The sequence below is a fragment of the Natrix helvetica genome (assembly GCF_964273705.1).
Source record: "Natrix helvetica genome assembly, chromosome: 9".
Classification (NCBI taxonomy): Eukaryota; Metazoa; Chordata; class Lepidosauria; order Squamata; family Natricidae; genus Natrix; species Natrix helvetica.
The window spans coordinates 5,995,374-6,010,084 of NC_138560.1; the positions used below are offsets into that span (position 1 = coordinate 5,995,374).

At 42.5% G+C, this 14,711-nt stretch overlaps 2 long non-coding RNA genes across 2 annotated transcripts; one reads left to right on the forward strand and one right to left on the reverse strand.

Annotated features, from left to right (window-relative positions):
- Window positions 1–1,117: 1,117 nt before the first annotated feature.
- Window positions 1,118–2,181, forward strand: LOC309397121. The gene is made up of 2 exons (XR_014176212.1): window positions 1,118–1,322; window positions 1,461–2,181. It is a non-coding gene; the product is annotated as an uncharacterized lncRNA (long non-coding RNA).
- Window positions 2,182–3,617: 1,436 nt separating this feature from the next.
- On the reverse strand, window positions 3,618–11,412 carry LOC309397088. Its single transcript, XR_014176204.1, has 3 exons — window positions 11,258–11,412; window positions 6,530–6,623; window positions 3,618–4,363 (listed from the first exon to the last, which is right to left on the reverse strand). It is a non-coding gene; the product is annotated as an uncharacterized lncRNA (long non-coding RNA).
- Between the last annotated feature and the right edge of the window lie 3,299 nt (window positions 11,413–14,711).

Genomic DNA, 14,711 nt, shown 5'->3' on the forward strand with positions numbered 1-14,711 from the left:
GTTTTTATTTTGTTTTATGCCTCCCTGCCTCCCCCTCTCCCTGCCTCCCTCCTCCCTCCACCCTTCCTTCCTTCCTTCCTTCCTTCCTTCCTTCCTTCCTTCCTTCCTTCCTTTCTTTCTCCCTCTCCTTCCTAGTTTTTATTTTGTTTTATGCCTCCCTGCCTCCCCCTCTCCCTGCCTCCCGCCTCCCTCCATCCTTTCTTTCTTTCTTTCTTTCTTTCTTCCTTCCTTCCTTCCTTCCTTCCTTCCTTCCTTCCTTCCTTCCTTCCTTTCCTTCTTTCTCTCCTTCCTATTTTTTATTTTGTTTTATGCCTCCCTGCCTCCTTCTCTTCCTGCCTCCCTCCACCCTCTTTCTTTCTTTCTTTCTTTCTTTCTTTCTTTCTTTCTTTCTTTCTTTCTTTCTTTCTTTCTTTCTCTCCTTCCTTGTTTTTATTTTGTTTTATACCTCCCTGCCTCCCACTCTCCCTGCCTCCCTCCTCCCTCCACCCTTTCTTTCTTTCTCTTTCTCTCTCCTTCCTAGTTTTTATTTTGTTTTATGCCTCCCTGCCTTCCCCACTCCCTGACTCCGACCTCCCTTTTTCTTTTCTTTTCTTTTCTTTTCTTTTCTTTTCTTTTCTTCCTTCCTGTTTTTTTAATATGTTTTGAAAAATAATAATAGCATTATTAATACACAAGGGATCAGGTAAGGCATACAAACATTTCTTTTTCCAGTGGCTGGACTTTTAATCATGTAGGAATACACTGTTCAAGTATCCATTCTTGGAGTTATACTTCAAGCATCATAAATATAATTTTATTTGGTTACTGTTTAGTACCATAATTTGCAGTGCATAGTTGAGTCAAGTTCAATCCAGAACAGGTGAGATGCCCTACCTGTTGTAAAAAATTATGCCCTGTAGGAAATTTGTCCCTAAAGGTCAAGAATTTCTCAGACATTCTTTTTTTTTATTATTAAAATTTTCAATAAATTTTTGCAATTATCACCCCTTCCCTCTTCCCGCCCTCCCTCCCCCCGACCTCCCAGAGCAAAGTACAGGGTATAAACATTTAACAACCATACGCTAAGATAAGCTAACTAATTTTAACCTATTACTACGCATGTGCTTTAACTCCCCCTTTATTAAACTAGTTTTGAATAAATTGTAATGTCCTTTATGCCTTCATTTCTCAGACATTCTTCAGGATGGAAGGAGGTGTTCAAGCATTAAGTGACAAGGTTTTCAAGGTGCATTTGCATATGAAAAGATCCCATTGTACAATTGCTTCTACACTAGTTCCCCTCCCTTTCCTTTTATCTCAACCAAAGACATCCTAAAACAGGGGTGTCCAAACTTGGGAACTTTAAGACTTGTGGACTTCAACTCCCAGAATTCCCCAGCCAGCTGGCTGGGGAATTCTGGGAGTTGAAGTCCACAAGTCTTAAAGTTCCCAAGTTTGGACACCCCTGTCCTAAAAGAAAGGTATTCAACCCTTGACCAGTTTAAAACCTGTGGACTTCAACTCCCAGAAAACCCCAGCCAGCCATAAATTTTTTCTCCTGAATTCAAAAAGAATGTGTGTGTGTGTGTGTGTGTGTGTGTGTGTGTGTCAGGGGGATATATCTTCTTGCATTAGAACCAAAGTGACAGTTTTCCAGAATGTGTGAGCCTGAAAAGGAATCAAGAAGAACCCTCTTGCCTTCTCACACAGTTTACATCACCTTTCCTACTTCCTAGTGTGGGAATCTCACAGGTCTACTTTCATGGGTGTTACCCTTCCATACCAATTCAGTTCCGATCAAATCCGGCTTTATTTTCGCCATTCTGTGTATTCCTACAAGCCTTCTCTGCTAATCCAAACTGTAGAAGTAACAGAAGATAGAAGGCAGGAGATCTAACTGTGGGAGGTTGACTGCTTTCCTCAGTTTAAGCGAGAGCATTTATGGTAGAAGGCCATTATCTACCCAGAAACTCGATTTATAGATGGGAGGCAGCTTACAGTTTAAACAAGAAAGCGAAACATATGTCTGTGTTCCTGGCATTGACCAAAGAGGAGTCAAACAAGCCATAAACATTGTGCAATTAAGAGGACTTTTGATTCTGTCCTATCAGGGTGGGGTTTTTGGAACAACAAAAGGCCATAAAGCAGCTAAAAATATCACTGTAGCTACAAGAAGTAGGATTTTGAAAGTCAGTGTAATTTTTTTTAAATGTTCTGTCTGGAAACGCTGAGCGATGATTTAACCTGGAATCTCATACATGGTACGAAGCATGTAGTTTCAGTTTATTAAATTATTAGTTTCAGTTTATTAAATTTATAAACCGCCCCCTCTCCCCGAAGGGACTCGTAGGGATCGTAGCTCTGGAGATTCAAAATGTGAAGGAACCTCTGAAAGGAAGGGCCCATTTCTTCCCTCTTTGGCCAAGCCTTTTCTGTTATTTATGTCTATCCATTAAAATGACAGGTGGAGTTTGGGTTATGTCCTAATCAGCACCATCTTGATTCTGTTGGCCATATCCTGCGTACACAGTTGATAGATGGTGAGGAGATAGCAAGAACAGGAAGCCTGAACAGGTGGATGGTGAGAAGATAGCAAGAGCAGAAAGGCCGTGGCGTCTTGACTTGCGTCAGGAAGTATGTCCACCAAGCACATCCTAAGCTGGCTTATTGCCCTTCAAGAAGTTGGAGCATTTTGCCAAGCAGCAGATTAAAATTCAGTCTGTTTCTGTGGGCAAAACAAGAGTTTCACCACCATTTTTTCCAGCTCAAAGCTTGAAAGTTGAATTCACGGTGTACAAAATCAATAGGATATGTGCTGGGCATGTGTAGAGGGATTGAAAAACCCTTCCTTCTCTTCCTCCCTCCCTTTCTTCTTTCCTTCCTTCCATCCATCTCCTCTTCCGTCCTTCTACCCCTTTCTTTCTTCTCCTCCCTCTCTTCTTCTTCTTCTTCCTTCCTTCCTCCCTCCCTCCCCTTCCTTCCTTCTATCCATCTCCTCCTCCATCCTTCTATCCCTTTCATTCAATGCAATAGTAGAGTTGGAAGGGACCTTGGAGGTCTTCTAGTCCAACCCCCTGCCTAGGCAGGAAACCCTATACTGTTTCAGACAAATAGCTATCCAACATCTTCTTAAAGACTTCCAGTGTTGGGGCATTCACAACTTCTGGAGGCAAGCTGTTCCACTGATTAATTGTTCTAACTGTCAGGAAATTCCTCCTCAGTTCTAAGTTGCTTCTCTCCTTGATTAGTTTCCACCCATTGCTAATTCTTCTCCTTCCATCCTTCCTTCCTTCCATCCTTCCTCCCACCCCCTTCTTCTTCCTTCCTTCCTCCCCCCTTCGTCCTCCCCCCTTCTCTTTCTTTCTCTTTATTGCAGGAGAGAAAGCAGACAAGGCAAGGTTTGGGGATAGAAGCCACCTTACCAAATTCCCCATTTCCTTCCTTCCTCATAATGGATGGAGGCCATTTTGAGATATTTTCCGGCTGAGGGAAAATGAAGCCAATAAAAATCCCACACTAAGGGTTATTTTTTTTAATTATTTCTTCTTCTGCTTCCCCACCCAGTGATAGGACATAGTTTAGAGATTAATGATTAATTCTAAATGACACACGCAAGATTGTTACATTTTTTTCCCCAGGACATCTATCATCTATAGAAATTGAAGGGCACATTTGTATGAATGGAATTGAAATAGAATAACAGACTTGGAAGGGACCTTGGAGGTCTTCTAGTCCAACCCCCTTTTTAGGCAGGAAACTGTACACCACTTCAGACAAATGTTTATCCAATCTCTTCTTTAAAACTTCCAGTGTTGGAGCATTCACAACTTCTGGAAGCAAGTTTTCCACTGATTAATTGTTCTGTCGGAAAATTTCTCCTTAGTTCTAGGTTGCTTCTCGATTTGATTAGTTTCCATCCATTGCTTCTTCTTCTACCCTCAGGTGCCTTGGAGAATAGCTTGACTCCCTCTTCTTTGTGACAACCCCTGAGATATTGGAAGACTGCTATCATGTCTCTCCTAGTCCTTCTTTTCATTAAACTAAACATCCCAAGTTCCAGCAACCGTTCTATCTATGTATATTTTACCCTCCAGTCCCCTAATCATCTTTGTAGCTCTTCTCTGCATTCTATCTAGAGTCTCAACATCATTTTTACACAGTGGCGACTATAATTGAATGCAGTATTCCAAGTGTGGCCTTACCAAGGCATGATAAAGTGGTATTAACACTTCATGTGGATCTTGATTCTGTCCCTCTGTTTATTCAACCTAGAACTGTGTTGGCTTTTTTGGCAGCTGCTGCACAGGTTCATATTTAAATGATTGACCATTAGGACTCCAAGATCCCTCCAAGATCCCTGATGTTCTTTGAAAGATTTTCTCTCCTGAAAGAAAGAAAAATTAATAACAAGTTTGAGGTTTTGATTCCCACAACACTGTCAAACTATTTATTAAAACTGTATTACTATTATTCTTCTCAACCTTCCTATTATCTATCTCCTTCAACTTATAACTATAACCTTGTTGGTTGCATCTTTACGATTTGTATTCTTTTATTTAGTTTCCTGGTATGATGTTGATTGTTCATTTAGTATCCTATGGCTATCACTAAGTTTTGTATCTTATGATTCTGGATGAATGCATTTTTTATGTACGCTGAGAGCGTATGCACCGAAGACGAGTTCCTTGTGTGTCCAATCACACTTGGCCAATAAAGAATTCTGTTCCATTAAGGATGTTATTAAAAGGAATTCACAACTTGCCCTCAAGCTTATTATTTTCTTTTTTTATCCCAAAAGGATGCTATAAATCAGAGAATGAAATTCTCCCATCAAGGGTTTATAACTAGTATCTATTCCTATTTAGACATCTTCTTTTTGGGTCACTTTTCTCAATACCCTTATAACTTCAAACAGTCACTAAAGGAACTGTTGTAAGTCAGGAACTACCTGTACATCCGATAACTGCACAAAGTACAGATAGTCCTCGATCTATCTTTATCTATCTATCTTTACGACCGCAACTGAGCCCAAAATTTACGTTGATAAGCGAGACATTTGTGAAGTGAATTTCACCCATTTGAGAACCTTTCTTGCCAAAGTGAATCGCTACAGTCGTTAAGTTAGTAACATAGTCGTTAAATGAATCTGGCTCCCTTTTTGTGACCCTTCCCATCAAAGGGTCACAAAAGGTCATCACATGAGCCCCGGACACTGCAACCGTCATAAACAAGAGTCAGTTGCCAGTTGTTTGAATGTTGGTCACATGACCATGGGACGGTCATAATTGTGAGTTGGTTGCCAAGTGTCTCAATTTTGATTATGTGACCGGGGAGATATTGCAATGGTTGCAAGTGTGAAAAATGGTCATAAGATGCTTCCCCCCTCTCCCCAGATGTTGAAGTTTTCAAGAAGAGGCTGGACTACCGTCTGTGAAAAATGGGGCAGGGCTGTGATGGCAAACGTATGTCCCATGTGCCAGAGGTGGCATGCAGAGCCTTCTCTGTGAGCACATGCGCCGTTGCCAGCTGCTTTTCTGGTTTCTGGTGCACTAGCCAACTGGTCATCATTGGTATTGGACAGTGGTGGGTTTCAAATTTTTTTTAGAACCTCTTCTGTAGGTGTGGCCTGCTTTGTGGGAGTGGCTTGCTGGCCACGTGACCGGGTGGGAGTGGCCAACTTTTAAAATGTGGTGAAACTCACTTAACAACGCTCTTGCTTAGCAACCAAAATGTTGGCTCAGAAACTCTGGCATTTGAAGCACGCAAGTCTTAAAGCTGTCAAGTTACAAGACATTTGCACCCCTAACCCTTTAGAGAAAAAAAACCCAGGGGTGTTCAAAGTTGACAGCTTTAAGACTTGTGGACTTCAACTCCCAGAATTCCTTCTCTCGCTCTTCATATTGATGATGGGCGGAAGGGCGGGGGGAAGGAGCTGGAACCAGTTCTAAACGGCACGGTAGATTTGTGGAACCTCTTCTATAGAAGAGGTTAGAACTGGCAGGAACTCACCCCTGGTGTTGGAGCACCTGAAAATGGCCAAAAAATGGGCCATTTTTGGACCATTTTCAGGTTGGTTTTTTTGGGCTGTTTTGGGGGTGTTTTGAGGACATTTTGGGACCATTTTCAGGCCATTTTCCAGGCTTGAAAATGACTGAAAATGGACTGGAAATGTCCCCAAAAAACAGCTTGAAAACGATCCCCAAAATGCCCCCCAAATAGGCATGCACGCACCAGCCAGCTAGTCTTCGGTTTTCTGGTGCTCAGGCGTGCGTGAAGACCAGTTGGCCGGCACGCAAGTGCAAGCTAGAAACCCGAAGACCAACTGGCCGGTGTGCGTACGCATGCACGTTCCGGTTTGGGTACTCGGTGCCCCATAAGTTCACCATCCCTGGTGTAGGGTCTGCTTGGGTGGGAGGGCTGGACTAGATGACCTACCAGGTCCCTTCCAACTCTGTTAATCTGCATCTATAAGTTGAGGAATATCTACGGTCTGCATCATTTGCAATCTTCTGTATTCTCTGCAAGTCACATTGTGCATCCTCAACATTACCTATTTCTCTTAGAAGGCTTCACCCTTTTTCCATGATGTATTCAAGGTCGCCTGCTATCTGGAACTTCACCCGGAAAAGCAGGATAAAATATTTCTGGAAGGCAATCAAGAATTATATGGATGACCTTGCTATATATTTGCTGTTTCCCTGTTTTGCTTTATAGATCTCTTGCCTCGTTTTATTCTTTGTTCCTCTAGGAATATGCCCAGCTTGTGATATCTACTGTGGCATAGGTGAGGAGGAGAAAAATATAAAAGGGCTTCCGGTTATGATAAAGCTTTTGCCTACATCTATAAAGCTGAGTGAAATAGAGCAACTCCCCACTCACCTGAAGGGCAACTTGCCTTCTACGGACTGAGAAGCATCTCAAGGCTACCTTGGAAAATTCAAAGTAAGTGGTCCCCTTGCAATCAGAAATCCAGAACCTCCTTTTCCTGATCCTGCTTTCATCCATTCTATCAGTCCTTCTATAGCATCATTGTCTATTTTGAGTTCATTAACTGCAGTATTTTGATTAAAATACCAGATAAAACACCCCAATTCTGCCTTCCTTTTTCTTCACTAATCCACCTTCTCTTATTTTTCAATTGATCTGTATTTTAAATACAACAAATGGCTTTCAATGTGTATCCGGAGACATGCAATCCTGGCACCAAATATTCACACGGGCTTGTTTAAATAGAATAAGCAGAACCGCTTACGGAGTTTCTCATTCTGACTTTTAGGGTGGATTAACCCACAACGAAGGTTCGCTTAAAATTGGATCGCCCGTAGAAGGTCTGTTGCAAACCTCAGCTGCAAACATGCACATCAGGGTGCATGCAATTTTAAATTGGAAGGGATTGGGAGACTGGATTGGTTTCTAATTTAATCCAAAAGAAGAGGTTATTTATATTATTTATATTTATATGCCACCCATCTCATCCTGAAATGCAACTTTGACCAGCTTGCAATCCTGTATGTATGTGTGTGTGTGTGTGTGTGTGTGTGTGTCGTTCGGCTCGTTACAGAAGACCATCCAGGCAGAAAACCATATTTGTTTTTTATTTTTAATGTTGCCTTTTTATATTTGTGTTGTATTTGTGCTGATAAATAAATAAAGGGAGACTAGTATAGATCTATTTCAAGCTATTTAGCTCGAATCCCAGTAAGCGTATGGCTAGCTGATGAGAGCTAAATAGCTTGAAATAGATCTATACTGGTCTCCCTTTATTTATTTATCAGCACAAATCAAAAGGGCATTATTCTTTGCCTTGGTAAGATCACGCTTGGAATATTGCATCCAGTTTTGGTCCCTGCCAAAAGATTCTAGAAAGAGCACAGAGAAGATCAACAATGAGGGCACTGAGGATAAAACATACAGGTAGCAGGGACTGGGTATGTCTAGTTTAAGAAAAAGAAGGACTAGGCGTGACAGGACATCAGTCTTCCAATATTTGATGGCCTGTCACAAAGAAGAGGCTCTGTTCTCCAAAGCTTCTGAAGGCAGGACAGGAAGCAATGGATGGAAACTAATCAAGGAGAGAAGCAACTTAGGAGAAATTTCATGACAGAGCAATCCATCGGTGGAATGAGCTGCTTCCAGAAGTTGTGGGGTCTCTATCACTGGAAGTTTTGAAGAAGAGTTTGGACAACCATTTGTCTCAAATGCTATCCTAGGGTTTCCTGCCTGAGCAAGGGGTTGGACTAGAAGACCTCCACGTTCTCTTCCAACTCTGTTATTCTGCTATTTGCCCTTTTGCAAACATTGAAATCTAAATATTTTCCAGCTAAAACTGTAGAATGTATTTCTTGATTTGCTGCTTCCATGCTTTTTCTCCTGGAGTGCAAGGTGACGTTTTTTTTCTCCCTGATTATAACCAAGTGAAATGCATTAGTTTGGGGGCGAGTGACCTGCTCAAAATCATCTTTTGTGGCTGGACGTAAACCAGATCTCTCTAGTTGATCCTCCTAATTGCTGCACCGCTCTGGCTCAAAATTTTTCATATAAGGAAGAGGGAGGGAAAAAATAATAATTGGAACGTCCCCTTGAAAACCCTAGTTTTATCTGTCAACATATACTTTTATGACATTTTCATTTGGGATGTAGCCTGAAAGCTCAGGGAAAGAGAACTTTGTAACTTCCTTATGGCTTTACAGCACCAGACAAACAGCTGAGAGGATAATTAATGACCTTAGCTGAGCAACTGTTGAGCAGAGGGATGATAAGGGCCCTGGGAAAACAAAACAGGTAGCCAGAACCCTAGATGATAACTGGGACTGGAGGCTAAGGATGGTTGCAGGAACTGGATATGTCTAGTTTAATGAAAAGAAGGACTAGGGGAGACATGATAGCAGTCTTCCAATATCTCAGGGGTTGCCACAAAGAAGAGGGAGTCAAGCTATTTTCCAAAGAAAACTGAAGGCAGGAAACAAGCAATGGATGGAAACTAATCAAGGAAGACGCAACCTAGAACTAAGGAGAAATTTCCTGACAGTGAGAACAATTAATCAGTGGAACAACTTGCCTACAGAATCTGTGAATGCTCGAACACTGGAAGTTTTAAAGAAGATGTTGGGTAACCATTTGTCTGAAGTGATGTAGGGTTTCCTGCCTAAGCAGGGGTTTGGACTAGAAGACCTCCAAGGTCCCTTCCAACTCTGTTATTCTATAACTGAATCAATCTCTCCAACTGTGCAAGATAGTCCATTTGGTTAAGATAAATGACCGTTCTACTCCTCAAAAAGACCTGAAGGAGGATTTTGAATCAAGATAATCAGCCAATCAATCAATCAGAATAAAGCTGGAAGGGACCTTGGAGGTTCAAAGAGGAGATCCTACACCATTTCAGACAGGTGGTCGGCCGTTCAGTCTCTTCTTAAAAACCTCCAGTGATGAAGCACTCACAACTTCTGGAGGCAAGCTGTTCCACAGGTTAATTTTCCTCACTGTTAGGAAGCTTCTCCTTAATTCCAGGTTGCTTCTCTCTTTGATTAGTTTCCATCCATTGTTTCTTGTCCTGTCTTCCTGGTGCTTTGGAAAATAAGTTGAGAAGAAAAATATTTTGAGCTATGCTAAGTAAGATCCCATGGAGAGGATATGATACCACAGGAAGGATATCCTCTTTATCTTTATTTTCCTCAGTTGTAAAAACTTGGAACTTTTTCTGGAGATTTTGACTGTCTAGAGACCAAGAGTTTACTGTTCAAATTCTGGTTCCGTCAAATCCTAAGACCACCAAAAATTGCCTTGAAAAACCTTACTTGAGGGTGAAGTAAGAGTCGGAAGTTGATTCTACATATCAGAACTCAGACTTCTAGAAAGATGGAGAGATGTATTTGAGTTAATTCTATACACCTGGAATTGTGTTCTTAAAAATTAATGAAGAACAACTTTCCCTGAATAATTTTATATATACAGTACATAACATGGAAGACAGGTAGCATCTCCTTGAGTTTCTTTCCTTTAAAAGAGAAGGAGGGGGGGGGGAAACTAGCTTTCTTTGGGGGGTGGGGTGTCAGCTTTTGTGAATGCAAGGTGTTGCTTCCAAAATCTTCCTAAGTGAACTAATTCCAGAATATTTGAAAAATTGATCTTGCTGTATGCTGAGGTTTGAAACATCTTCTCGGTTCATGGTACCTGTTAATTCCACAATTCCTGATCTACAAAATGGTGGCTTTCATGTTTCTTTAACAGGAGAATGCCTTTTTGCCATCTCTTTCCTCCAGCATTAGAAAATAGATGTCTCAAATCTTTAAGAGGCTCAACACATCTACCTTACTATTTGAAACCCACCTAAATCTCCCCAAATATGTCAGTCCTTCAAGGCAGGCCAAGTAGACTTCACAAGAAATAAGGTAAAGGGTCCCCTCGCACATATGTGCTAGTCGTTCCTGACTCTAGGAGGCGGTGCTCATCTCCATTTCAAAGCCAAAGAGCCAGTGCTGTCCAAAGACGTCTCCGTGGTCATGTGGCCGGCATGACTCAATGCCGAAGGTGCATGGAACGCTGTTACCTTCCCACCAAAGGTGGTTCCTATTTTTCTACTTGCATTTTTACACGCTTTCGAACGGCCGGGTTGGCAGAAGCTGGGACAAGTAAGAGGAGCTCACTTGGTTATGTGGCACTAGGGATTTGAACCACTGAACTGCCGACCTTTCTGATCAACAAGCTCAGCATCTTAGCCACTGAGCCACCGCATCCGGAATTTTATTGATTTTGGGTGCATGGCCAATATTTGAAAGGCTGAGTTAGGGTGAGACCAGTTTGAGTTTCTTTGTAATGTTCTCTTCTTTTCCCAGGTTAAAATCATATTTTGGTCACTGCTGTATAGGTCATCCTTGACTTACAACTGCAATAGAGTTTGCCCATCTTGGTCATAAATGAAGGCCAGTTGCCAAGAGACTGAAATGTGGTCATGTGTCTCAGGGGGTGGGGGCAGCCATCAGAACTTCAGAACTAAGTCATAAGTACTCTGTGTCAACCCTGAAGTTGTCACACTCCTGGGAAGGTCCGTCATAATTTATAATGGTGACTCAGCGAGCAGTTGTAAGTCAAGGGCTACCTGTTGTTCTTCTCCAAAGGTTGTCTCTTGAGTCTCAACCAAATAATGGAAATGGGGAGAAGAATCTAGCCATTGGGACCTACAGTACCTCCCATTTCCTGCCTCCCGTCCTTAAAAAAATGCCGCCATGAAAAAGTCACTTACGGTAGCTTATAATTTATTCAGTAATGGTTTTATTTTTACCTTTATTTTTCTTCGCAGAAGTTTCTGCTAGAACATTCAATCAGCTGTGCATCTTGAGAGTAGGGCAACCCCCGTCACCATGCAGGGTCTCGTGGGACTCTTGTGTTTCTCGTTGCTTCTTGCTACAGGTAAGGACAGATGTGCATAGATGCCCGTGTAGAAAGGTTGGTCCTGTTGAAATCAATGGGACGAAACCACATTGGTTCCTTTTGGTGGAAAAAAAGTTATAAGTGCCCAAGGTGAAAACCAGGCAAGTGGATGCAGAAAGAAAGCGTGAACTACAAGGGATTCAGGTTTGGGCATTTATTAATGAAATAATAGATCTATTCTGCCTATCATCCCTCAACTTTGGGCTTCTATTGATGGTTTCACACCAAGTAAAAAATTGCCTTAAGTGCTAAGTGGCACCAACCCATTTAGATAGGGACTGAATTGTTTATTTTAGAAAATGATAAGGCTGACCAACTCCATAAGGATTCGAAGTAGCGTAGAATAAAAACAATAATCTCATTTCAAAAACACACACAAATGCCAGAAGGAAAACATCAAATAAAAGATGATCAGCTTGTAGACTCATCACCCCAATTAATCCAATACCTGGGGAAAGACCCAGCTTTTTAGAGTTGGGGTCATAATCAGGAATGGAAGCTCTTCTTTCTTTCTTTCTTTCTTTCTTTCTTTCTTTCTTTCTTTCTTTCTTTCTTTCTTTCTTCCTTCCTTCCTTCCTTCCTTCCTTTCTTTCTTTCTTTTGCCTTCCTTCTTTCCTTCTTCCCCTTTTCCTTCTTTCTTTCTTTTCTTTCTTATTTTCTTTCTCTCTCACTCACTTTCTCTTTCACTCTCTCTCCTCCCTTCCCTTCCCTCCCCTCCCCTCCTCTGCCTCCTCTTCCTCCTCACAGTTGTTGGTGTTTTTATATTATGGACTCTCACACAGTCGGCCAGTTGTTTAGATTGCATTTGGCGCTTCTGTATTATTTGTATACATCAAAAGGAAGGCTGTTCCAGAGAGCAAGGTCTGCCACAGAGAAGATCCTAGCTGCTTTCTACATCCCATGAGGTGACACTGTTTAATGCAGGGGTGTCAAACTCAAGGCCTGGGGGCCAGATTCAGCCCGCAGGGTGCTTAGATCTGGTTCACAGGGTCGCAAAGAAATGGTGCTTCTGGAGGGCGAAAAAGCCAGCAAAGTCAGGCTAATCTAAGCTCTGGGAGGGGTGTGAGTTCTCTGTGTGTGTGATGAATCAAAAGGTGAAATAAGCACTTTACATATCTCACTAAAGGTCCACAGCTGAGATAGGTCTTTAAAAAAAACCCTAGTCTTTAAACTCTTGCCTTCTAAGTTTTGATTAAATAGCTATTAATGGTTTATTAGCCTTTGTCAGCTGTATTTTTTTCTTAATCAGCTATTAGATTAAGCCTAAATGACCTTTGGAAATGGATTGTTTTTTGTTTCTTGATGTCTAAAACAAGGAAACTATTTCCCTGAGAAATGGTATACTAACGGTAAACATGTCTTTGATTTGGGGCGTGCCTTGATATTTTCAAACGTACCTGACATTGATTTCAACCGAACACATTGGTTTGACATGCAATCTGATTTGATGAAATACTCGCATTCTTGGTGTGTCTATAAACATGTATATACATTTAATGAATGACTAAATCAGGGTTGTCCAAACTTGGGAACTTTAAGACTTGTGGACTTCAACTCCCAGAATTCCCCAGCCAGCCATGCTGGCTGGGGAATTCTGGGAGTTGAAGTCCACAAGTCTTAAAGTTCCCAAGTTTGGACAACCCTGGACTAAATCATAAACAGGCATAGAAAAACCTGGCTCAGACACTTGTTGTCAGGGTTCCAAGTAACACCCCCAACAAAAGAAGACTCCGAGTCTTCTTGAGGTTCCTCAAAGCTTCATTTTATTAGAGATGTCATATTGGCCCCTCTGGAAAACCCGAATCTGAACGTTTCCAGGCTATCCCCACCCACACCAAAGTTCAAGTCCCTGCCCAGCATCCACATGTCCATCACGTGAGCCAATCAGGCACCGTCCAAAACTGGAGGTGCCTCCCAGTCACCTCATCGCAGCTGCAGGGCAAGATGACCTTGATTCTCTGAGAAAAGAATGTTATTTTGACTATATATCACCCATGCTCCACATAATCCCCCCTCCCATTTTCCCACAGCAGAAAATTCAGCAGGCCTGAAGGCCCAAATGTAAAAGATGCCTTCCAGCTCCGACATGTTTTTTTGTCTAGAAAGAAATATTAGACAATTCAGAAAAGCGGCATAGATTCAGTTTGTGTGCTGTCCCAACAGTATATAACTAATGTAGGAATTAAGAACTGTCTCCTTTAAGAAATTTCCTCGTGGGAAATGTAGCCGCCTTGCGGGAAATGTAGTTCCATAACATGTGACCACATCTGTGTCCCCTGATTGGGCAGCGGGTATTCTGCCCGGGAAAAGTGATTTATTATCGGGCTCTCTCTGAATCGCCCTTTGTCAGCTGGGATGGCAGCCACCGCTCATCCCCTTATCTCCGCTCATCGAGGGATATAGGAAACCACAGACTTTTTACACCACGCGATGGGACAGATCATGGAAAGTCAGAAGCATCTTAACACTGAACTGTAAGTTTTGCTATTAAGGATGCCGGATAATAAACTTGATCTGAAAGAGATTCCCAAGCGTGGAGTTTAGCTGCCTGCCTCGGGCAAACTGACATCGCTGAGGCAGAACATAAGCCATTCATTCATTTTTAAAATTCCTTTCGCGTTTCTTTGGAAACAGAGACAGATTGGTGTTGCGGTTAAAGCATCAGGCTAGAAACTGGGAGGCTGCGAGTTCTAGTGCTGCCTTAGGCCAGGGGTAGGATTGAAAAAATTTAGCAACTGGTTCTCTGGGTTGCCATGCCCATGGGGGCTTTCTGTACCACTTTGGGAGGTGGAATTTTTGACCTCCCCATGCTCCGGAGGCTTTCCCTGAATCTCCAGGAGGGTGAAAACCGCTTCCGCTGGGCTCCGGAGGCTGGAAATGGGCCCATTTTTGGACTTCTGGTACTTCCGGTAGGCCTGTTTTCCGTCCTCCCAGAGCCTCCACACGGGCCCTGCACTTACCTCGCATCCAAAATGGGCCATGTGGAGACTCCTGGGAGGGGAGGGGAGGCGTGGGCGAGGCCAGCCGCTCCTTGCAACAACCGGTTCAGTGAACCAGACTAAAATTAGCATCTGGTTCGCTTGAACCAGTCCGAACTGGCTGAATCCCACCCCTGCCTTAGGCACAAAACCAACTGCATGAACTGGAACAATCATTTTCTCTCAGTCAATAAAAAAAAAAACCACTGCCAAAATCTCGCTACCCCCCCCCCCACCCTGCAGAGAACAATTCGGGCAGTTGTGAGGTATCCAAAACAGACCCCAAAACAGCCCCTATACACACAGAGAGAGTTCCTTTGGAAGTCC